Here is a 25,067-nt window from a genome sequence, read left to right on the forward strand (position 1 = left end):
TTAAATCGAGCGATGCTAACAGTGGAACCACGAGAAGGAGGTGCGCCATATATTTGGCCTTTTCGTCGTGCTTCAACCATAGGGACGCTCGCATGCCATTTGTAGCGTTCTACCATTTGTAATGCAAAATGTATCTCGTGTTGTTTTCACGCAATATTGCAACTTACGAATTGAAAACAGTGGTTCCACAAAGCACTTGGAACAAATTTTGAAGTTAACACCAGCTTAGTCATCAGCTTTCTCACGCTTGCGGTAAAAAAAAAAATATCTATTGTTCTGCCTACTTTTTAATATATAATGCCTTTTTTATGCATTGAAGGTTAAAAATAAGTGGAACCCGCCGTGGTTGCTCAGTGGCTATGGTGTTGGGCTGCTGAGCACGAGGTCGCGGGATCGAATCCCGGCCACGGCGGCCGCATTTCGATGGGGGCGAAATGCGAAAACACCCGTGTACTTAGATTTAGGTGCACGTTAAAGAACCCCAGGTGGTCGAAATTTCCGGATTCCTCCACTACGGCGTGCCTCATAATCAGAAAGTGGTTTTGGCACGTAAAACCCCATAAAAAAAAAAATAAGTGGAACACATATTTCGGCACCCTTTGCAAACGAATATCTTAAGACCTGTGTCTTCCTCAGAATTCGTTCTCGGTGGATACTACTTGCGAATTCAAGGACTACAATTCGTAATTTGCCAAACGTACCGCAATATAATCAGTTCAAAAGGTAACTAAAAATTAGCCGATTATTATTTTTCATTTCTCGTGCAAATAATGGCCACCTTTTATAGTAATCCAGCTCAAGAAGTAGAATTGTGCTAAATGCCATGGATGACTTAAACAAAATATTAACAATGAAAAAATCATTCAGAACGCATCCTTTGGGCATGATTATCTACGTTAATGCGATTAGCATTCAATTGGTGGGGCATATGTAATTTGGTGATGATAAATTCATGATTGGTTAATAATTATTGGCTATAATTAATTATAGGCTGCCCCGTTCCGTAAGGAATAAAAGATGGCTGCCGCAGATCGCTCAGGCACTGCGACTCACACCTGCCGGAGAGCATGGGTTTAATTGCGTACAACAAAACTTTTTGCGTGGCCGTGTAACATTTTCGAGCACTTTCGGCACGTTTACGACCTCGTTCTGCCAACTCTTCTTTGCTGAGGATCCGTTTCAGCGTCATTCTTAAGCTTCCGTTGCATGCCGCCGTGATTTTCGACAAGCCACCGCAAGCTAAGTAAGGAAAAACGGACTAACCGCAGACACCGGCAACACCCTCTTGATCCGGTTATCTATTTTCAGTGCCGTGGCTCGGCCCAATCGAAACCCTCACCACTTGAGCGTGCGCCTCGCCTCTTCTCAGCCAATTAGATAAGACAAGTCGCTCAGTGTAGGCAATGTTATTCGTTTTTCAAGCAAACAAAAGTGACCTCCTATGAACGAGGAGAGCGTTTGATTGGTCTGTCTAGACAACCCTTTGGAACACCGCCCGATGCTTGCGTCGGCAGGTACACACGTTTGACGTCAGGAGATTGGAATAAAAACATACTATTGGAATAGTTTTGCGTTATAGGGCCCCAGGTTCGAACTCTTGCCGCTTCGTTCGAAAGAGCCCGGCCGTGCGCAGTTCCATCGCGTGCGGCCGCATAGAGCGCTCAAGAACGAGGAAGTATTCTCGTGACGACCATGGAATGACGACTCTGCCGGAGCGGCGACGATCGTATGACGACGAATAGTGTGGAAATGACTGTGTGATGACCATGAGATGGTGACACTAGAGTGACAATGCTGGAGTGACGACGCTGGTATGACGACGATGGTGCGATGACGACGCCGTGACGACAACGGGATGCCGATCTGGATTAATGTCGATGCATGGTATGAAGACGACGGTATGACTATGGTGGTGTAACGAAGGGAATGACGGAGCTGGTGTGACGACGGTGGCGTGACGACAATGGTATGGAGACGACTGATGACAACGACGACGTGTCGACGATGTCATGACGACAATGGGTTTGCGAGAGTGCAATCGCTGCGACAAAAAGACGACCATGGAATATCTACGACGGCATTACGGCGACTTTGTGATGACGACGCGACTTCGAAAATGGCTTGATGATGATGATATGATGAACACGACGGCTCGAACACGGCCTGATGACGGCGACATGACAACACATTGAAGCAATAGAGTAAAAACGGCGGAAATATGATGATGTCATGACAACGAAAGAATGATCACATTGTCATAAAGGCAATGAAATGACGACGGAATGTGGACAACAGCATGACGTCGACGACATGTTGGTGTTGGAGCTCACGTCGGCGCTCACGTGCATCACATGCCGCCACGGGACGCCTTTATTCGTAATATATCTGGTGCCTGTTTGCACTATGTGCGGTACAGGCCAATCGGGCCACCTCAATTTGTAATATACCCGGTGTTTGTTCGCACTATGTCCGATTCTGGCTAATCGTGCTGCCTTGGTTCGCACTATATCCCAGTTTTTAGACTTGCTTTTCTCCGGTATCTCAGCGTACTATTTTTCGGAGAGAAATCGGGATCAGAACGTCATTGCGTCCTTAGGTGTGACCTTGCTCTTACTTTAGCCCCGACTAGGCAAAGAAATGCTTCGCATTTAATTAGGTTGTAGGCTGGAAAGGAGCTCTGAACATTGATAAAAGAAGAAGGAACGCTGTTGTATTTCCGCATCTTTGTTGGTTTCACGCAGTTTTGATTTCTTGAGGGTTCACCTATATGAACCGCCATAATTTATTTCAACGAAAAAAAAGCATCCATGTTTCTTGTCTAAGACCGACTGCATATTTTCAGAAACTCTTTCGACAGCTGCTGCAATAGACATTGGACGCAATAAACATATAGGATGGTGCGGTAGCTGTGGCGTAACTCGTGAACTGTTTACAAGAACCCTTCCTTAAGTGCGTTTTATATGTCGCAGTAACCTTATCTTCGCATAGCATTCCTCCTCATACGTTGGGGCGCAAGAGCATGTATCTCCTTACATACAATAAGTACAGCGGGGACGGGGAGGGGCGTAGTTTATCATCGAGGGGTATCTATTGCATATTTTAGATGAGCCGCCATCGGCTGGTGTGTCTGTTTTACAAAAGGTGCGGAGGGGTCGAAAAAGGAGACTGCGTAACTACCTTCGACGGTTATTCCAGCGGACTGTGTATACGCTTCCGCGTAATACACATGCAGCGCACTTTACAGTCAACAGTGTTTTGAAGCTACAGTATGCTGTATACTTCTCTCGAATTTCGCCTTTCTCTCTCAAATTCACGAATGTAGTCTAATATGGGATTGCGTGACCACTTCCAAATAAGAATATAACTGGCGATATTTTCCTCTGGCATTGCTAGCCATTGTATAAGGTGGATGGTGAAAGGTCATCAAAAGCTCAACTAATGTTGGCAACGCAGGTGCTTATTTGCTGGCTCACCCCATTACCAGGTATTGTTGAAAGAAACAACTGAATGTGCGTTAGAAACAAAAAGGCTGCTCCCAAAAAAGGTTCTGCGTGCTAAAAGCAAAAATAGGCGCATATGTATAGGCAAGAAGGACAGAAATAGGCATCTATAGGCCATATAAAACCAATGTTAAACACTTGTTAACCAATAATACGTGCCCATACGCAAACAGGCTGGGGCAATGACGCACGGGAGTAAATTGGTATTTGCCTATTATGTGGTGTCCACTCATCACAGCGCTCTGTAGAAGCAGACATTTGTAGGCTGGATTGCCTAAAACCAGAAGTTTGAAAAGGTGAGTGATAGTTAATGGAGGGGAGCACCAGTTCTCTATGCAGAAAATATATTGTGGTAAGAATCCGAATCTGGTGGGCTCCAAACCAATTTACTGCGCGATCACTTATTCGAGAAAAAATGTATCAAAGTTTATTCCTCCTCCACCTCCTCTCAGGAGAACTAACGTGTGTCAACATTCGCAGCGGTACGCAAGATTGATTGTACGAATTAGTTGCTTCAAATAAACACCTTCGAGCGGTTCTATTAGACTCTTCTGCTGGGACGCAAAGCTCTGCATAATTCATGAAACTACGTTCTATCTACCCATGCGGAAAGTTTTGCTTTTTATCCGTAGGCGCCGTCACACTGGGAGGCAATACGAACATTGTTCCATTTTTGCGCTTGGTCACGTCACGTATATGCGCTTGACTGAACGTGCCTATGCGCCACGTCTATTTGGCGCCGACAGATAAGTCGTAAACAGCCGCACTTGTCGGAGCAGTTGGAAAATAGCTGTGTAAATAAACAGCCAATAAAGACCCCGACGCTTCTTCGAAATTGTGCCTATGTGTGTGGACAGATTCGAAAAGGGCAAGCACAAATGCTTGTTTTCTCGCAGCTCTCAGTGCATCGTAGTTGTCTTGGTGGGCCTTCGTTGTAGCCTGTAGGTGCACTAAACAGAAAGGACCGCCGTTCGGCTGCACTCGCCGAACCTCTCCATGCTGGCTGACATCTCTCGCACCCTGAATTCCTGCGCCGGCTGGTACGGGCACCCACTGATCTTGCCGGCCTCCTCTCTCAAGAGACGCACGGCGTTGCTGCTCCCGAGCCCCTTTGTCAGACCCTGCGCAGTATGGGTGTGCAGCGGCAGCTGTGTGCGTATATTAATGCCTCCACATTATCCAGCGCGCGCATGGCGAGGACGGCGTGTGCACGCGTCAGCGCGGAATGCCGTCAGTAGGGCCGTCCTCATTTGCAAATCGGGCAGTCGAGCACCTGCTTATATCCGGCGGACGGCACAGCATGGCGCGGAACCGACGTGCGCGCCTATAGTGGCGCACTATAGAAAGAGCCAAGTTCCCGTTCACCCGTGTAAATTGCTGGTACATAGCCTCTCCGGGGCCGGTATCTATAGTTGACCTATAGTTGACCTGACTATTAAAACTGTATCGCTGCTACAAAGCTGCTTAAAAATTACGCATATTTGCGTATTAAGGTGGCTGCGACAACGAAGCTGTTTTGCACGCGCGCTGCCAGAGCAGACTGGACAAGTCTATTCCTGAAGGAATAAATGCGGTGTGCCTTTCCTTCGTCGACGTAGAGGACGGCGGGTTAGTGCAGATCGTACTGCTTGACTGATGTCGCCAGTTTATCGACTGAGTGCAGGGAGATATGAAAGTTATATTAGCGCAAAGCTCTTTCAGGTAGTAAAGATGCCGTAAAAATTTATTAAGGATAGTTTCGTATTCACTACTGCAAAAGGTTAGCGTGAGCAACGTCTTAGACGAATGCTTCTCATAAATATGTGATGGGATTCAACGCAAGGTTTCAGAAATTATTTTGTTCACCCGTGAGTGTGGAGAAACTGTAAGGTAAGAACTTGATATTTATTAAAATTGAAGATTGTTTGTAAAATTTATTAGTTTCTCGCGACAGTCTCAAAACTATAGCAGTTGCTAAATGCTCTGAAATGAAGAGACATTTCAATTTTTGTAAAGACTAAAGAATCTAAGGATTATAAATGTGTAAGATACATTATGGGGCATTTTCAGACGGAAGGTGCGAGATATATTATTTACGAAAATCATAAAGGAAGACCTTTGTCTATTGTTCCCTATATGCTAGAGCACTTGATTGGTACCTGAATGCATACTTTTTGTGGGATAACATTTATTGTAAGCACAAATCTTTTGGACGTCACCTGTCTGCTTCATGTTGGGCATTGTTCCATGTTGCCACTAATCCTATCTAGGGCTCTGGGCGCACACAGTCCACACACGCGCTTCTGGGCTGCAAAATTGCCGCGCGACTGGCCGCTCGAGGTACTTTGCATGTGTTCGCGGGCTTCTTTCACGCTCGGAAAAACACTTTTATGTAGCGCGTATTGAGCGGCGGTAAGCTGTATCGGGAGTTTTTCATGTCGCTCTACAATTTTCTCATTGACACTTTTCATGTAATTATAATATTTGAGAAGCTGATTAATTAATTAGGACTAATTATGTAATTAGGCGGAACGAAAAAAAATTTTAGTATCTCCAAGCGACGGCAAACAACATTACCTTAGTTCTGTCTAGCTACGTGGCATTCGCATATTTTTAATCTCGGGCTGAAGTTAGCTGGGACACCCTCTATATAAAGTGCCAACTGTTGGCTTGTCTTGCCAATTCACTTTATTTTGTTGTTTATTCACAAAACCAATTTCACATTTTCTGCCATTCTTGTACTGGTTAAGTAGCAACTTTATGCACACTCTGATTGACTGCTTGTACACATATACCCCCTACCCCCTCTGCCTGTAAAAAAAAAAAAAAGAAAAAAAAAAAAAGATTTCGCAGCATATAAACGGAAATACAAAGTGGCTAAATTCAGTTAATTGAGGTAGGTTATTCTGAGTGACGGCTTTTAACAGGGTCGCCAGGTTGCTTTACATGCAGTTATTTTCATCGGTTTTTGTCGAATTAACAATAGGAAGCCTAGGCGCATATTCAGAAAAAGCTCTTACGCTAGAATTGTTCGTAAGAAAAACTTACAGCCAATTTTGATGCTGGAGATACTATCAGCGAAGAACACTAATGTCCTGTCCACATCCTTTCCATCCGCCCTTATTCCGCTCAACGACACAACACGAAGATAAAGCTTTGTGAATTGGTTCCCTAACCCCTCATTTGGAGGAAAGTTCGAACGCTAAATTTGCTCGTAAGCGAGCAGATGCCAGCCGGTCGTGATGTGGAACATAATATTAGCGAAGGCAGAAGACCAATCTGAAACAGCACTTACGAACGAAAAGCCTCGTGAATTCGGCCCCTAATTTGTTTACGCTATTAATATTTCACACGATAAAGTTCTTTTTCTGATATTTTAAGAGAGAACATTACTAGGTTCTTTTATCGATATATATATCTAATAATCGCCGCTGTCTTCCACCTAGCTAACGAAACTGCAGATGACAGCGAAAAGAAATTGTTAGCCGCAGGCAAGTCGGTGTCATGACGTCGTGCGTCCAGAATATGCCGCGTCATACATGTTGCTCGTATAATCTCCTTTGTTCCTTACGCCTGAAAGCACTGGCACGGCAAGGTTGCTGACGCATATGAATTAAAGTAGCAGCTATCTGTTACCTAACTGATGACGTTATCGATACGTCTTGACTGTGTTATTACAAGGTTAACTTTTGTTGCAAAGAATCAAAGCACAAACGTGCCCCCAATTTATTTGCAAGAGAAAATGCAATCGCCATAGTGGCATCAGAGCCGTGTTCCTGATGCTCAGTGACAAGACGCCTCAGGCACAGCTAAGCCTGGTTCGCGTAACCACTAAATGATGGTCGTGCAATTATGTGCCTCAGATCGAGGGTATCACGCAGGGTTTCTTCTCCTTTTTTTCCTGCTGGTCAGAGACATCTAACTCAGCTCACGCGTCACTATGTGTAGTTGCCTTCGAAACGCTGGCTCCTTTTGGCTCGGAGGTTTATGGTTGTTGTCGATGCTGAATATGTCGCTTAAAACAAAACCTTCCATCCTCAAAGCCCCGATGACGAGTAAAATAAAACTCAGCGCCTTAGTGAGAAGTGGTATTGAAGAAAGCTTGAACTAAATAGGATAAAGGTTTATATTTAGGTCATAGAAAGACCACTAGACTAGATGAGTGGCGGCACTGGGGTTGGTATAATGCAAAGGTTGCTGCCGCTCGATTTTATTCCTTTCCTGTTATACACTGCTCACGGCCGGTCTATCCCGCTGATAACGTTGGCGGAGTGCTGCTCGGACCATTGGCGAAGCGCGAAGAGGAATAGCATTTCAATTGTTACATTATCAAGCTATGTCCGCCTCAGGTTAAAAAACAGTGAAGTGCTTGACGTGTGTGCCAACCATGGTGTGGATATTGTAACGATTCTAATCCTTCTTTTTCTTGTTTTTTTCCCGTTTCGCGCTTCGTCAGTAGACCGAGTGGCGCCTCAACTACGCCATCACCAGCGTCAGCTGCTCGTCAGTGGTAGTGATGAAAAAAAAAAGAATATATTCGAGTGAAAGGAATCACTGTGCTATGCGGGCCCATTTCTAGTCAAAAGGTGACTTGCCATAATAGCAGCGTTCGTATATCTAAGGCTGGTATAATGTACAAACTTCTTTTGCTTGATTCTATTCCTCTCTTATCGACAGCTCCGAGCCGGCTGATCCTGCTGATAACGTAGGCTGGGCACATCTTGGCCCCAGAGAGAGAGAGAGAGAGAGAGCTTTTTATAAAGAGGAAAAGCGAAGTTACTTTCTCAGTTATGGTGGACACCTCAACTGCATTGAGCGAAGTGCAAAGTGGGAACAAAGAAGTGAAGAGAGAGGGAGACGTGGAAAGAAAGAGGAAGGGACGCGAAGCGTCGGCCACGTAAAGGCCACATCTCAGCCACTGACGGGACTGACGCCACTGATGCCACTGATGCAGCGGGTAAAGTGAAATAATTGAAATGTAATTATTATTTTATTATTGTATGATGCATAGCAGATGTCGCCTTTAATTGGCGCCGGATACTCCTTTTCACACAGAGGTATGAAAAAAGAAATAATTAATTTAGAAGCATTAAAACAAACGTCAACTCCAAACCACCATAACACAAAGTCCAGTCACCTAAATACACTAACGCCACACTAAAACTGAAAGTCAGCTCAGAAACACAGCATAAGTGTACTGAAGTCAACACAAAGTCCGGTCACAGCGCACAACAAAACACTGATTAGATTCAAACGAAGGCACATGAATTCAGACATTTATTGGGCCAAAATCGGGTCAAATTAATCACATAGAGTGAGCTTATCATAGATTAACACTCTACTCAATAGTTTCGGAGAATATTGCTCGCTTCTAGAAATCTTTGGAGGGCCAGTAACGTTCGCCTTTACAATGAATATGTTAGCCGCGGACCTAAGATATCCCTGAGGCTGAAGGGCCTGCGGTCCAATGGCATTAAATCACGTGCGAAATGTTGTCTCTGTGTGTCGTGTCGCGGATATTCTGACAGAAGATGCTGCATGTTATCCTCGTGGCCACAAGTGCATTCCGAACTACCAGCTCTTGAAAATTTTTCGTAGAAAGTGTACGTAGAAATTTTTTTTCGGAGAAATTTTTCGTAGAAACGCTCATTCACTGCAGACGGTGAATGAGCGTGTGGACCCAATGTGGACGGGATTTTAAATTGAAGCGATGGGTCAGTGTGAAATAAATCTGAATATTTCGAGTTCTGATCAAACCATGTTGCTTTGCAGCCACGGGCTGAGATCTGTCTTAGTATGTGCCGCAATTCGCCTAGTGTTAGAGAAAGACTAGATGCGACGTTGTTAACGTGCGCTTGTCCAGCTGCCTTGCCAGCTGCAACGTTTCCAAGGATAGTACAGTGGCCCGGGATCAAATGAAACATTATTTTGTGCGATTCTCCTCACTTGCTTTTGCGAGTTCCTTTACTGTCTCGTAAACTAACGCCATGTTTTACGAATTGCTGATGCCACCATGACATGACGACAAAGCTGCCTGCGAGTCACAAAGGATGACCCATTGTTTTCCTTTTTGCATTGAATTTATGTTTCGTAACAAAGCCATTGTTGAAAAAAGCTCTGTTTAAGTTGATGATGTCGTGTGAGACAGTTTAAATGTCTGTATTCGGTTCCATTCTTGAATGACAAAGGCGCCTCTAGAAGAATTTGTTTGACAAGGACCATCTGAGTACGTTTGAATATAGTCAGAGTATTGAAATCATATCTGATTTAACGCTAGTTCTGCTGCTAGCATAAACATGTCTCGTTTACGAGTAATTCCTTCAACTGAAAGTTAAATCATCGGGGCGACGAGTCGCCGTGGACGGTAGGAGATATCTGAGATACAAAATTCAGGATGTGGTAGTAGCTTTTTGTGCACCTGAATAGCTGTATCGATGCGAGCCTTGTCTCAATAAGTGCAATTGCTAGTGGGTCTTTTTTGTGCTGCACTGAAACGCGAAAGAAATGTCGACAGGTTAAAGCCATCCTCATAATAGAACATGGAGGATTACGTGCCTCTGCAATTGCTGAGGAACTTGAGGTTGGTCAAGGAATGAGTAAGCATACTCTAAGGCATTTAGCTATCTATCGCTAAGTCGCTCTTCAGATGAACGGGAGATTTCGTGCAGAACAGGGGAAGAATATGCTGTCTTTTGCTTTGTAAGTGCATTATGTACTTTTAGTAGTGATGAAACCAACCCTTCCCATGTCGTGCCTGCTACCTGGCGAACATTTATTATTGAGTGGATTTGTTCTAGAAGGGCTTTATTGTCAGAATTCGAAGAACGTTGTCTATCTAATATAACGCCCACAACTTTTTGTTGTTTTACCATGTCCTCAAGGCACCGCTAAAGGTCCTTAGATATCCTCTGGTAAAGGGTATAACACAGCTATCTTACTGTAAGACAGCTCCATTCCTTTTTCATTTAATAATTTGTTTACAATGTTTAGACCTTCCGGCAAAGTTGATTGAACAAGGCTGGTACTTCAACCAGAGGCCCGATTACAAACATCATCCGCATATGTAGAGTAGTGTAGTGCAGCTGGAAATCTCCGCGGTAAATCCACCATCACACAAGTAAAAAGAAACGGGCTTGAGACACTTCCTTGTGGAACTCCTTGAATAAGATTATGAGAGGAACTTTTTCCTTCGCTGGTCTTAATAAATATTGATTTGCTATTCAAGAAGATGGATATCTATCGTCGCATCCTTCCAGAGACTCCCAGTTCTAACAGGCTACACAATATACGGGCGTGGCTGACTGTCGAAGGCTCGTTTAATGTCTAAAAGCAATGCTATGGGGACATTTCCCCTAGTTCATTCATGTTCAACATAGGTAACGATACCCAATATTGCATCCATGGTGCACTGCTTCCTTCGAAATCCTGTTATGTGATCGGAAAGTACTTCTGCTTGTTTACACCACCATGGCAGCCTAGTGTCAATCATTTTCTTCATAACTTTGCATAAACAGCTCGTCAGACTAACAGGAAGAAAAGACTCAAGAGAAGGAGGAGTTCTGCCGGGCTTCAATATAGGCATAACACGGGCTCTTTTCCAAGAATCAGGGACACACTCCTTTTCCCTTAAATCATTGATTAATTCCACAAGTGCCAATCAACCATTAGGTCCCATGTTTTTCAACACACTGCATGTAATGAAATCTGGACTTGCAGCAGTCTTTGTCTTACAAGACGTAAGCGCTCATTTTAGCTCAATCATAGAAAATTCTAGTCTAAATGTGCATGCTGCGACTGAGAACACGCAAAACCTTTTGTTTTGTCGTTTTGAAATTCAGCGCAAGTAATAAAAACGCTGGTTCTAGTTATAACATTGCAGAGTTCCTCAGCAAAAACGAATTCTGAAGTATCCTTGGCTATTTTGCAAGCACAAAATTGTTGTGTTTGAACAAGAGAGCCGCTTAAAGCACGAATAGTCATCCATACTCGAGGAACCGGCGTCAGGGGAGGCAGCGTATCTAAAAATTCACGCCATCCCCCCCCCCCCCCCCCCCCGTTTTTTTGTAGTCGTCTTCGCATGACTGAGTGCATTTACTGCGAATTTCTATACGCTTCTGTATTTCCACTTAGGCGATAAGCTCTTTTTGGCCTTCTTACACAAATGTTCATAATTTTTATGACTTGCTGTGTACTCTTCAGGAATGGTCACTTGTCTCGTACACATTTTCATGGTTTCTTGCATCACTGATGTGAATTTCTCTGCATCAGCTTCACAGTCCAGTCGACCGGACAAGTGTTGACGAAAAAACTGTCAATTGGTATATGCACGTGCCTTTATTTTGCAGTACTTTTTAATCGTGGATGTGATATAAGAATTGGGAAGGGATCGCGTCCACGTGTTTCTGCGTCTGTTGTCCAGCCAGCATCGGTAACAGTATTATTAGAGCAGATTATTACGTCTGTGCAACTAGCGTAGCGAGATCCACGCATAAATGTCACAGTTCCATCATTCAATACTGACAGATTGCATTTTTCCGTGGCGCATTGAACGATATTCGCACGGGAATCACAGTGATTACTCCCCCATATTACGTTGTGTGCGTTAAAGTCTCCAGATATGATAATGTTTGATCTTGTCATGCTAAAAATATTTACCAAATTATCAATCGTAATACGTCTCGATGCTTGCAGGTGTATGCTTAGGACTGTTACACATATTTTAGCGAGATATACTTTGCAGGCTGAATATTCAGGAAAATCTGAACTGCTTGATTGAATAAGGTGAGAGGGCAAATATTTCGAACGCAGAGCAGTATTCTACTGTTTGCAGCTGGACGAGAAGATTTATATATTACGCAATTAGAAAGACGAAAGTCATCACGTACTCCAGCCTCCTGTATGTACAGAACAGGGAAGCTGTATTGTGCAACTAACTTGCGAAAATAAGCAGATTTGGATCGAAGACTATTAGCGTTTCTGTAATAACCGATGTAGACGCAGCAGCAGCTTTTGCAAGATTATTGCACAAAAAACAAGGGTTTATGTAGGCACGGGGCATCGCTTATCGGCACACGTGCGATGGGTTTAACACGGAAGACATGCGCACAAAATCGCCAACTCAGTCACGTCGCTCTGTTGTCACAGTTTCGCTGAAATATTGCAACATTTCTATAATAATTATCAAGGATTGCCATCCGGTAGCGCTGATGTGGACAGCTGAATCAGTAATGGCCCCATAGACAACAGTGCCTTTACCTCTGGAAGCTTGTTCGCCTGAGGTTGAGCTGTGACAATTGCTTGAACAGCAGCAAACAGCATGGGCAGAATCATCTGTACAACACTGAGTGGCGCGGTGCTATCCCGGAATGCTAAAGTTCCGGCCGCCGTCTGCGGTGATCGCTGAGAGGTGTTGCGAGTCGATCGCTGAGGTTTTCCTAGGTTAGGTCGCCGATATTGTTGTGATGTGTGGCCTTCAGTGGCTGTAGCAGAATGATGACTCTTCTGTCTTTGAGACCCTTGCCCAGCTTGTTGATTTAATGCTGACGAATACGATCGTTCTTTTGGCTGTGAAGCGGTGATTTTTCGCTGGGCTTACTGCATCAAGATTCGGAAGGGGCTCCATGTGTCGTGGTTGCTTCCCATGAATTAATTCATGTTTGCGTAGCATGGATGCGGCCTTGTTCTGTGTACATCGTGAGAAGGGAGCCATATGATTATTCGCACAATTTGCACATTTAGGCTGTCGCACAGACTTGCATTCACCATGCTCATGGTTCTCGGAGCAGATTTTACATCGACGTGATCCACGATAGTTTTTTGCCAGGTGTCGAAACCTGTGACAGTTATAACACCTCACGGCCAGACCAAGGTATTCTTCCACCGGGTGGGAGGTGAAGCTCAAGTGGAATCTCTGAGGTATTGGTTTGTCATCTCTGAAGGGAAGGATTATCCTGTCTGAAGGGAAGGATTATCTTGTGCAAACAGCGGGATTGAACTGTGAATGCTCCAGATGGTAGTATCTTGCTTGTTGGCGGACTGATATAACTCCAAGATGTTTCAAAAACTCGAGCAGTTGTCCTTCAGTGTACTGAAGTGGCACATGACGAATCTTTCCGACATTTCGAGTGTACGAAGCGGGTATGCAGGACTTATAACTCTTAGTCCTGCTACTTCATGCAGTAAAAGCAGGTTTTTCGCTGATGCTACTGAGGTAACGCTCACTGAAAAACTGCCGTCTCTGTTTACTCGGAAAATCTGAACTTTTTCCATTGCCACCGAGATAACTTCTGAGGCTGCATGATTTGGATTAACTTGCCAAAAATTGTGTCCTTATTCTGACGGTCGGAACACCACCGGGAGTCTTTCAGTTCTTTTCTTTTTGTAGGACACGAATATGAAAGGGGCTTCATCATACTCAATGGCTTCATAATCCCTTGGGTCATAGTTCGAAGTACCGTCGTTCTCCTGATTGGGTGTTTCATAAAGACGGAGGTCTCTTGCTCTCACCTTCACTGGGTTTCATCGTGGTCACCTTAGGCGGGCTGTCAGCACCTTAATAGTCAAGGACTAGCCATGCCGGCTTGATGATATCATGCGCATGGTGTGTGTTGGCAGAATCTTGGACGCGTTCCTGCGTTGCACTTGTGTGCCTCAAAACACGTTGGCGGTCATAGGGCTTGTGCCGCCGTTCTCAGCTGCCTACCGCCGTAGCAGCTGGAGACACACCGAAGGAAAAGGCAAAGAAGGCTTCGTACCTAGTTTCAATGGGCTCGTAGGTCGCTGCACTTTTTCTCACTGAATTCCTGAGCAGTGAAGTCCAGGCACAATGTAAACAACTAGTTCAAACTGAAGTAAAGACAGAGCAGCAAAGATGATGATGATGACGCCTCAATTAATGGCACAAACCCCATTGTGGGGGAGGCCATGAAACGGGTGGTAATGTGATCGAAAATTGAAATTAATTAGTTAATGAATAAATAAGTAAAAAAAAACGAAAATAAATGAATATTCGTACATGAATAAACCGCTATAAATGAAATAAGAAACGCCAACGTATGAAAGCCTCTAACCGTACAGCTAGAATAGAACTGGCAGAACTTTCTAAGTAAATCAACAAGCGTAAGACAGCTGACATAAGGATGTATAATATGGATAGAATTGAACATGCTCTCAGGAACGGTGGAAGCCTAAAAGCAGTGCAGAAGAAACTAGGAATAGGCAATAATCAGATGTATGCGTTAAGAGACAAAGCCGGCAATATCATTATTAATATGGATGAGATAGTTCAAGTGGCTGAGGAGTTCTATAGAGATTTATACAGTACCAGTGGCAGAGTGGCAGATAATTGAAGAGAGAATAGTCTAGAGGAATTTGAAATCCCACAAGTAACGCTGGAAGAAGTAAAGAAAGTCTTGGGAGCTATGCAAAGGGGGAAGGCAGCTGGGGAGCATCAGGTAACAGCAGATTTGTAGAAGGATGGTGGGCAGATTGTTCTAGAAAAACTGGCCACCCTGTATACGCAATGCCTCATGACTTCGAGCGTACCGGAATCTTGGAAGAACGCTAACATGATCCTAATCCATAAGAAAGGGGACGCCAAAGACTTGAAAAATTATATACCGATCAGCTTACTGTTCGTTACCTACAAACTATTTACTAAGGTAATCGCAAATAGAATCAGGAACACCTTAGACTTCTGTCAACCAAAGGACCAGGCAGGATTCCGTGAAGGCTACTCAGTAATAGACCATATTCACACTATCAATCAGGTGATAGAGAAATGTGCGGAATATAGCCAACCCTTATATATAGCTTTCATTGATTACGAGAAAGCGTTTGATTCGGTCGAAACCTCAGCAGTCATGGAAGCATTACGCAGTCAGGGTGTAGACGAGCCGTATGTAAAAATATTGAAAGATATCTATAGCTGCTCCACAGCCACCGTAGTCCTCCATAAAGAAAGCAATAAATTCTATAAAGAAAGGCATCAGGCAGGGAGATACGATCTCTCCAATGCTATTCACAGCGTGTTTACAGGACGTATTCAGAGAACTAGATTGGGAAGAATTGAGGATAAGAGTTAATGGATAATACCTTAGTAACTTGCGATTCGCTGATGATATTGCCTTGCTTAGTAACTCAGGGGACCAACTGCAATGCATGCTCACTGACCTGGAGAGGAAAGCAGAAGGGTGGGTCTAAAAATTAATCTGCAGAAAACTAATGTTTAAAATACTCGGAAGAGAACAGCAGTTTACGATAGGCACCGAGGCACTGGAAGTGGTAAGGGAATACATCTACTTAGGACAGGTAGTGACCGCGGATCCGGATCATGAGACTGAAATAATCAGAAGAATAATATTGGGCTGGGGTGCGTTTGGCAGGCATTCTCAGATCATGAACAGCAGGTTGCCGTTATCCCTCAAGAGAAAAGTGTATAACAGCTGTGTCTTACCAGTACTAACGTACGGGGCAGAAACTTGGAGGCTTACGAAAACGGTTCTACTTAAATTGAGGACGCCGCAATGAACTATAGAAAGAAGACTGATAGGTGTAACGTTAAGGGATAAGAAACGAGCAGATTGGGTGAGGGAACAAACGCGAGTTAATGATATCTTAGTTGAAATCAAGAAAAAGAAATGGGCATGGGCAGGACATGTAATGAGGAGGGAAGATAACTGATGGTCATTAAGGGTTACGAACTGGATTCCAAGGGAAGGGAAGCGTAGCAGGGGGCTGCAGAAAGTTAGGTGGGCGGATGAGATTAAGATGTTTGCAGGGACAACATGGCCACAATTAGTACATGACCGGGGAAGTTGTAGCAGTATGGGAGAGGCCTTTGCCCTGCAGTGGGCGTAACCGGGCTGATGATGATGATGATGATGATGATGATGATGATGATGAAATAAAGTAGTGTATAATAAGGTATTCAGCCTTGCCTAGATAGGGACAGTAACATGAGCATAATAATAAAATACATAAAGTAAATGATAGACGTAACAATGAGTAAGTAAAATTTTGAACACTAATATTAATAATATTATAACTGTGAATGAACAGGGCCACCGGCTCGGAGAACTTCATCTTCAGGGCCTTTTCCCCGTGCTTTATTGCGATGCACCTTTTGTTTGGTCGCCATGTTTGCCTCCTCATCTACTGCACAGAAAAGGGCAGCCCCAGAGTTGGACTGTTTGAACTTCGAGCAGGGATACCCTTCCCCGGTTGCCAACGTGCGGTGGATATATATGAGTAGGCAAAGGGCTTCCGCCCGAGACTCGGAGAGCAATTACAACGGACATGAGGCAGGCGAAAAGGTATACTTCAAAACAATCAATATGCGCTCGAACTGTTCACAAGAGTAGGGGCCCTATAACGTAAAACTATTCCAATATGTTTCTATTCCAATCTCCTGACGTCAAATTTGCGTAACCACCAATGCAAGCACCGGGCGGTCACCCGCAGGGTTGTATGAACAGACCAATCAAACGCTCTCCTCGTTCATAGGAGGTCACTTTTGTTTGCTTGAAAAACGAATAACATTGTCTACACTAAGCGGCTTGTGGTATCTAATTGGCTGACAAGAGGCGAGGAGAACGCTCAAGTGGAGAGGGATTCGATGGGGCCGAGCCACTGCACTGAAAGTCGATTACCGGATGAAGAGGGTGGTGCCGGCGTCTACGATTGGTCGGCTTTCCCATACTTAGCTTGCAGTGGCTGGTCGAAAATCGCGGCGGCATGCGACGGAAGCTCAAGAAAGACGCTAAAACGGACCCTCAGCAAAGAAGAGTTGGCAGAATGAGCGGGTAAACGTGCCGAAAGTGCTCGAAAACGTTACACGGCCACGCAAAAAGTCTTATTATACGCAAATACACCCATAATCTCCGGCAGGTGCGAGTAGCCAGCGTCTGAGCGATCGGCGGCAGCCATCTCCTATTCCTTTCGGAACGGGGCAGCCTGCGGCTATTCCGAAGAAAATTCAGTTTTGTTCGGCATATTAATGCATCTTTATCGCGTACGCGTCACTTTGACGCGGTGAGTACTTGCGGTTTTGTGACGTCGCGTGACAGGGAGGTGAAGTGGGTGCAGCCCGAAAACATTTTACCAATAGCCGAGGGCTAATGGCGAAAAGGGGTCGAATCAGACATAACTGTTTTTCTTTTTTCTGTCAAATCATGCATAATCAGTGTGTACACATCATATCAGATGGGGAGGTATCGCGGTTTTCGTGACGTCGCGTGACAGACAGGTGAAGTGGGGGTGGTCGAAAAAAGTTTTTGACCAATCGTGGAGGGCTGATAGCAGAATTGGAATAGAAAAGTTTGGAATAGTTTTACGTTATAGCGCCCTAGATGCCAGCCTAACGCGTGGTTGAACATATTATCAAAGGCATGCGGCCAATGGGAAACAGCACACATAAACGAAAAGCTACGAGAAATCGGGCCCCTGTTTACTTCGTTCAGAGTTTCTTTCGTAATACGAACCACAGTTCTACGTATACGCGTAGAAATTGTCACGTATTGCACATTAGAGGTCTGTCCCCGCGACTCATTCCATGCCACTTTGTTTTTGCGCTGTAGGGACAAAATAAATAAATAAATGTAGAAGTGACAGACCAATGTAGGGTTGCTTACGGATGGTCAACAAGTGTCGGCGGAAACCGACGCCAGCAGGCGCCTTTGGTCTGCCGTATTAGCGTGACTGCCTCCTTGACCGCTGTCACCGATGCTTGGCTTGTGGCGGTGGCTAAACGCTTTGATTGAGCCGGATAAATGCTGCCTTTATTTCTCGCTGTCCTGTACAATCCGTTGGGCTTGAGACTTACTTGGAATCGTGGCGGTGAAGTGTCTAATTGAAGAAAGGTGGATCGCTCAATTTGTGCCTACTTACTGACCCTCACCCTCTATCATCGGTTACAAATTGGTGCAGAACTGGGAAGTGGATTCTAATAGAATGAACTGAAGAAAGCTTAGATCAAAAACTAAAAAAAAAAAAAAATCCTCTGGAGCCTCGCATGAACGGACGGATCAAGCCGGATAACGTAGCGCATTTTGTTTCATTCTAGGTTTTGTACTTTGTTTTCGCCTAAATTCTGATCTGGGCTGACAGAATTTCTTATGGGCTCTGTTGAACGTCCGTACTCCGTTAATATCAGCCTATTTAAAGTCTGCTACAAGACACCGACCTTTCCCAAAGCCTTCGACTTGTCCTTATACTGAGCTAACGTGAACTATACCCTAGGCGAAAATTTCTTATATAATACAATCACTATAGTACTCCGCCGCCTTAGATCGTATTTCCTTTCCCCTGGCACAAGAGAACGCCTGTTCCATGCAAATAAATTAGCTGCGCGATTTCCCTTCCCCGCCTTATTATCAGCTAGAGCATATGCATCAGCCGTGCTCTTAACCTCCCTAAGCCCGGTTTCTCAAGCGGCATGCAACGCTAGCTTGATTATGGTGGCAGTATACGTCCGAACACGGAACTCCTCAGCATCCTTGAAAGCTATAACGTAAAGCTATTCCAATCGTTTTTCTATTCTGCCACTACCACACCACGATTGGTAAAGAATTTTTCTGGCTACTCCCTCTTCACCTGTCGGTCACGCGACGTCACGAAAACGGTGAAAACTCCGAAACTGGTGTCATCCTGAGAATTGGTTCCAAGTGGATCCGTCTTGCGAACTCCACGACTAGAATTTGTTAATTGCTATATGGGCCATAAGGCAATTAGGAAGTTAATTAGTCGATTATGCATTTTAAGTTTTTGTGCAAGTAATGTCCGCCTCATCGAGTAGACCAGCTCATGAACTGGAATCGTCATCATACCTTGCTGGTGAAGCAGTGCACTGACACGGACACAGAGAAGACACACAAGACGACACTCGTCACCTATGTCCATGTCAGTGCGCTGCTTCACCAGCAAAGTATGATGATCAATCACCAACGAGCCCAACTTTCCACATTACTGGAATCGTGCTATTTGCCACAGGCAACCTTTCAAAAAATTTGAAAGTGTTTACTGAAACACCCGGTGTACAGAGTATCCCAGCTAACTTTTGCGAGAGTTTACAAATATGCGAATGCCACGTAGCTGGACAGAACTAAGGTAATGTTGTTTGACGTTGCTTAGAGATACTCAGATTATTTTTTTCATTCTAGCTGATTGCATAATTGTTCCTAATTAATTAATCAACTTCTCAAATATTACAATTAGATGAAAAGTGTCACTGAGAAAATTGTAGAGCAACATGAAAAACTCCAAATACAGTTTTATGGTGCTCAATACGTGCTACATAAAAGTGTTTTGCCGAGCGTGAAAGTAGCCCGCGAATACACGCAAAATGCCTCGCGCGGTAATTTTGCGTGCATTGCGGGCTTCTTTCACGCTCGGAAAAACACTTTTATCTAGCACGTATTGAGCAACAGAAAGCTGTGTCGGGAGTTTCTCATGTTGCTCTACAATTTTCTCATTGACACATTTAATCTAATTATGATATATGACATATTAATTAATACTTAATTAATTAAGACTAATTATAATTAGGCGTGATGAAAAACTTAGTGCCTTCCCACTCTGTGAAGAAGGATGACCAGCAAAGCTGTGTATGTGGGCCCCTCAATGGCAAACTCGCCTCCGCCGCGGGTCGGCCCAGTATTGTACTATCTTCGGGATCGGCCCACGTATGGGAAGTGCTTAATGCCTGTGTCACCTCCGCCCTGGGTTGACCTGGCACTGCACTATCTTCGGCATTTCTTTTTCTACACGCAGACATAATAGTGGCGAAAGTAGCCCTTAACAGCTTCGCTGTAAAAAATAATTTGAGTATCTGCGAGCGACGGCAAACAACATTACAATCCAGCCACGTGGGATGCGCATATGTTTAAACTCTGCCTAAAATTAGTTGGGACGCCCTGTATATATATATATATAGAGAGAGAGAGAGAGAGAGAGAAGCGTGAACACCAAGGAAAAAACGGTTTCTTAGCCGTTTGCTGTGGTGTTTTCCATACAGAGCCTGTACATGTTAACTTAAACGTGCAATAATAATAATAATAATAATAATAATAATAATAATAATAATAATAATAATAATAATAATAATAATAATAATAATAATAAACTGATCTTATGGTGGTGCGCTGTGTGACACATTTTCTGCTCTTACAAAAACACACAACTTGAGTTCTTTGCTAAGTTTCCGTCCGCTCAGAATTTCAAGACCTGCTACAGTGCTACTGTGATCTAGAGGGGCGCTATTTCAGTTGCCGGGCAAGCATTGATGGCTGTCTGATGTCGAGAGAGTGTGTTGTCTTCCACCGCGCTTGCGCAGAGCGGTCGGTACCTGTGTCGTCGATCTCATTTTGGTCGGATTCCACTACGCCCCCTCATTGTCTTGTCACCGTTAACCTGTATCTGTGTCTGCGTGTTTCTTCATCAACTCGCACCGCGGCCCCCAAATACGTTGGAGAACACGCGCTGCCTGCTCCCACGTTCCGCGTGGCGGTAACAAAGCGAAACGGGTTTTCAAAGCCTGGCTAAGCCTTTGCTTCGTGGAATTGCCTAAGCAACGCTAACAAGAATGCTACTGGCGTGGATATTTCGTGTCCCTATATATTGATGTTCTTGGCCTTTCGGAAGCAGCCTTCTCTGTGCGCAGGCAATCGTTCCGTGATTTCTAGAGTCTCATTTGAAAACGGCTGCTGTGCATACAGTCGGGCGAGTCATTTAGCTGTGCTCGCTGCGCATGACGCACGATTGGACGCTCTTGCACGCTTGCGCGCATTGCGCAAGCTATTTGCATGATAATTGAGAGGGCCAATGTCAAGCACCCGCCGAAGCTGCGGCAAGGGCCATACTGAGTCTCAGTATCCTGTGGCGGCTCCATAAAATGGAGCGCAGATCTGCTGGGCGCTGGCCCAATTACTTCCGGTCGGGGAGACGGGGCTTTTTATACAGATGCGTCCTTGCAGGACCCTGTTGTCATCAAAGAAGCGGATGCGCCGCTATACTTTTCCCCTTCTGTTTCTTTCTTTTTTTGATGTGCTCTCCGATTCTTTTATTATTTCCGGCTGCTGCCGCCCCTCGCATCCTTTATGGCAGACTGCGCCGCCGCTGATAACTCGTCCTTTGTTGCGCGTCGGGCTGCGCACTTGTGGCCACGCATTCGTGGAACGACCGCCCACGCTTTCGCTCCCAAATACGCCGCACTTGCAACGGCGCCAGCCTATCGCTTTATGACTAGCGCGTCAAATCGGAGCGGCGCACTGTCATCGGTCAGTGGGCCGGAACCGTAGCTTATCTATACGGCGAATTTGCGAGCCACAACGCCAGACGGTGTACCAGCGCCTGCATGCGGCCGAATTCGCAAAGTTCCTATAGGAGCTGCTTACAATTGGGCGTACGCGGCGGCCTTTTCAATTAATGGCCCACGTTGTGCTGGGGCGGCACCTGCTCTGACGGACAATTCTAATGTAAGGACCTTTTTGTGAGTAAGAGCTCTGCTGGTGTCAAATTCACAAAGTTTTTCGTTTGTAAGTGGCTGCCTTCGCGAATATGTTCCCCGTCGTGGTTGACCGGCACCTGCTGGGACGGAAATGTTTTTTAAACGACCCAGATTTCCATCGGTGCTTTTTTTTTTTCTGCTTCCAAAAACTATTCTTTCTGTGTTCTTTCTTTTTTTCATATTCAAAATAAGTTTGTGTCATGAGACTGAAAGTCCTTAACAGGGTTATATTACGCAGCGAGTAAAAAAACAAGATACAATGTTTCTCTGTCTAAAAACAACGACAACAACAAACAAAACAAATCCATTGACCCTAACGAATAACTGCCTTCTTGCAGGGTTTAGACAGCAACCTGGAACTGTAATGGTGACAGAGGCCCTTCACATTTCTTATTCTTCTGCCAGATCGCGACGTCTCCACATACATGAAAGGCGTAAAAGCAGTACAACGATCGATACTAAAGTATCGCTCTCGTCATGGTTTAAAAATCACAAATGTGTCAGCGTTTCTGTGTCAGTGAAACAAACAAAAATCACCATTATTACTATTTCTTTTCAACGCGGCAGCATCACAGGATCGGCCCCTGTCCCTTCCCAATATTCACAATGCCCGTTTCCTGTCCATCCATCTGTTGTAGTGTCAACAATTGTTTAGCTGATTTTGTTATATTGAGACAGCAGTAACCAGATGGTGCACCTTATATCACAGATAGTGGATAGTATTGCAGCGTTATCAGAGACGGCCCCGTACTGACTTCTCGCTTCGTGGTGTTTTTGAGTTGGAGTCGGACGAAGAAACGGCAACGAAAAAGCATCGAAATGAAGAGTTTGATGCTTCAAGCGCGTATTAGCGCTTCTCAGGAGACCTTCCGCTCGCTTTCAGTTCGTATGCAACACCTTAGATGTTGCAACAACTTAGGTGTTACACCTTTATAAATGAAACCATAGAACATCGTGCGGCCTTACACTTATGAACAGGTTTGTGTGCTATAGAGGTACCTAAGAGCCCCCAGATATACCAGTTGTTTCTGCGCGGACCATAAGTAATTTCTAAAAATCGCCTATGCCAGATAGCGCAATTATAGTCCTTGAGCTACTGTACTCGAACAAGCGGTCATTACTTGCACGAAAAATTGAAATTGACAATCCACTAATTAAAAAAAAGGTATTAAGTGTTCTAACTAATTACATTATGTCACATGTTGTAAATTACAAACTGTAGCTCCTGAGACTGCAAGGCATGCCTACTTGAAAATAATTCTGGGGAGGACATCATTTTCGAGATATGCACCACCAAACTTGCTGTGAAAATTCCCTGTCAGTCCACTTACATTTTTTGTTAACAAAATGCCATTTTATGCATTGAAGCCAGTGTATTTCTTCGCAAAGTTCGGAAATTGACATATCGAAACTGGTGTCATCCCGAGAATTTGTTCTAATTGGATTTATCTGCGAACTCTGAGGCTGCAATTTGTAAATTGCAATAAGTGCTGTAAAGTAGTTAAATACCAAATTAGAGCATGTTTGTTAATTAGTCGAGTATCCATTTCGATTTCTCGTCCAAATAATGTCCGCCTGTTAGGTCAATAAAGTTCAAGGATTATAATTGTGCTATCTGCTACAGATTATTTTTAAAAGTCACATAATGTTTTAATGTCTTCGCAGAAACACCCTGTATAGAAGTATATTATGTCGCGATTTATTGTTGGGTTATGAAGAGCACACATGCCCTCCCTGGCACTACACTGCGGGTTAATATGCAAAATTCTGTGCCACCAAACCGGTTCACTGGAGTGAGAAATTATTTACATACAGAAACTGTATAGACTCAGGTATTATGATAGTTATTCAGGCTTTCACTTCACGTCTGCCCTCCGCATGGCGTTGATGACCCGCATTTTTCTGGATTCACCTTCCCTTTCCTGCATCAGCTATCACTATGTCGAGTTAAGTCAAGGCGACCTTGGATTCGGACGACTGTTACATTTAACTAATTTAAACGAAGTGAATTTTGTAAGCTTTGCTACGGCTCGTTGGTGGGCTAGTTGGGTCTCGATAATTGTGAGCGTTTCGTTGTCTGAACGGACCAAGGACAAGACGAGATGGCGACACGCACTGGCGCTGTGCGTCGCCATATCGTCTTGTCCTTCGTCTGTACGCGCTGGTAAACGTTCAACATTAATTTTATAAGCGCATTTTTGGCTGAACTTCACGCATTCTGCCTACCAGGGGAAAGCGCTTGCAGAAACTGAGGGACGCTGCTAATGCGAAGACCTTCTAGGGCTCGTGCCGAAAAAAAGACAATGCACATAAGCCACGTTCGACGTTATCTTAGGCATCTTGTGGGTGATGCATGGCCAAAGTTTAAACTGTATAGGTTGATTGTAGCATTTGTAGAAAATTACTTGTACACTCGTTACAGAGTGTCAGAAGCGTATTTTACGAACCGTGTAGGACATTTCCTCAGTGTCCTAAAGGAACCCAACGTGCCACAAAGTAAACATTTTGAGGGAAAAGGGAGCATTTATGAGTATTTTGTGGACAAGGTTTCAAGAACGTCACTTAATTAAAGCTTTCGCGAAAAATTTGTTAGAGGGGTCCTGAAATGGTTCGGAAAAATTTTGTAGACGCGTATAGGGTACAGCTAGAGTTTTTCATTCGTACCACAATTTGTGTGAAGCGCCTCATATTAAGAGAGCTACGGACGATTATAAATTGCCCTCCTCCATAGCCATGCATTTTCTCCTCAACTCGTTCGCCGAGGGATCGAGGTTGAGCTCGGCCTTCACTGGCTCTGCGTCATGATGGCACGTCGTGTCGTCTAGTTCCGGTTGCCCAGGAGCGAGCACGCGAAGCCTCTCCAACCTCTCCGCCAGCTACTTGGCAGTCGACACCAAGCGAGAGCTATCGAAGCAGCGTGCGTTGCGAGCATTCTGTCGCAGCGCAGAAGGTGTCTGGTATTCCGGTAACCACAGGTGAGCTGGGCGTTTCGACAGATGGGTGGAGGTATAAGCTCAAGCTTGTGAAGAAACTTCAGCGTAGACGTTCGTGAGCGGCCTGATCGGTCTGCATGCTCCAACCACCTG

The sequence above is a fragment of the Dermacentor andersoni genome, chromosome 1, assembly GCF_023375885.2.
Source record: "Dermacentor andersoni chromosome 1, qqDerAnde1_hic_scaffold, whole genome shotgun sequence".
Taxonomy (NCBI): Eukaryota; Metazoa; Arthropoda; class Arachnida; order Ixodida; family Ixodidae; genus Dermacentor; species Dermacentor andersoni.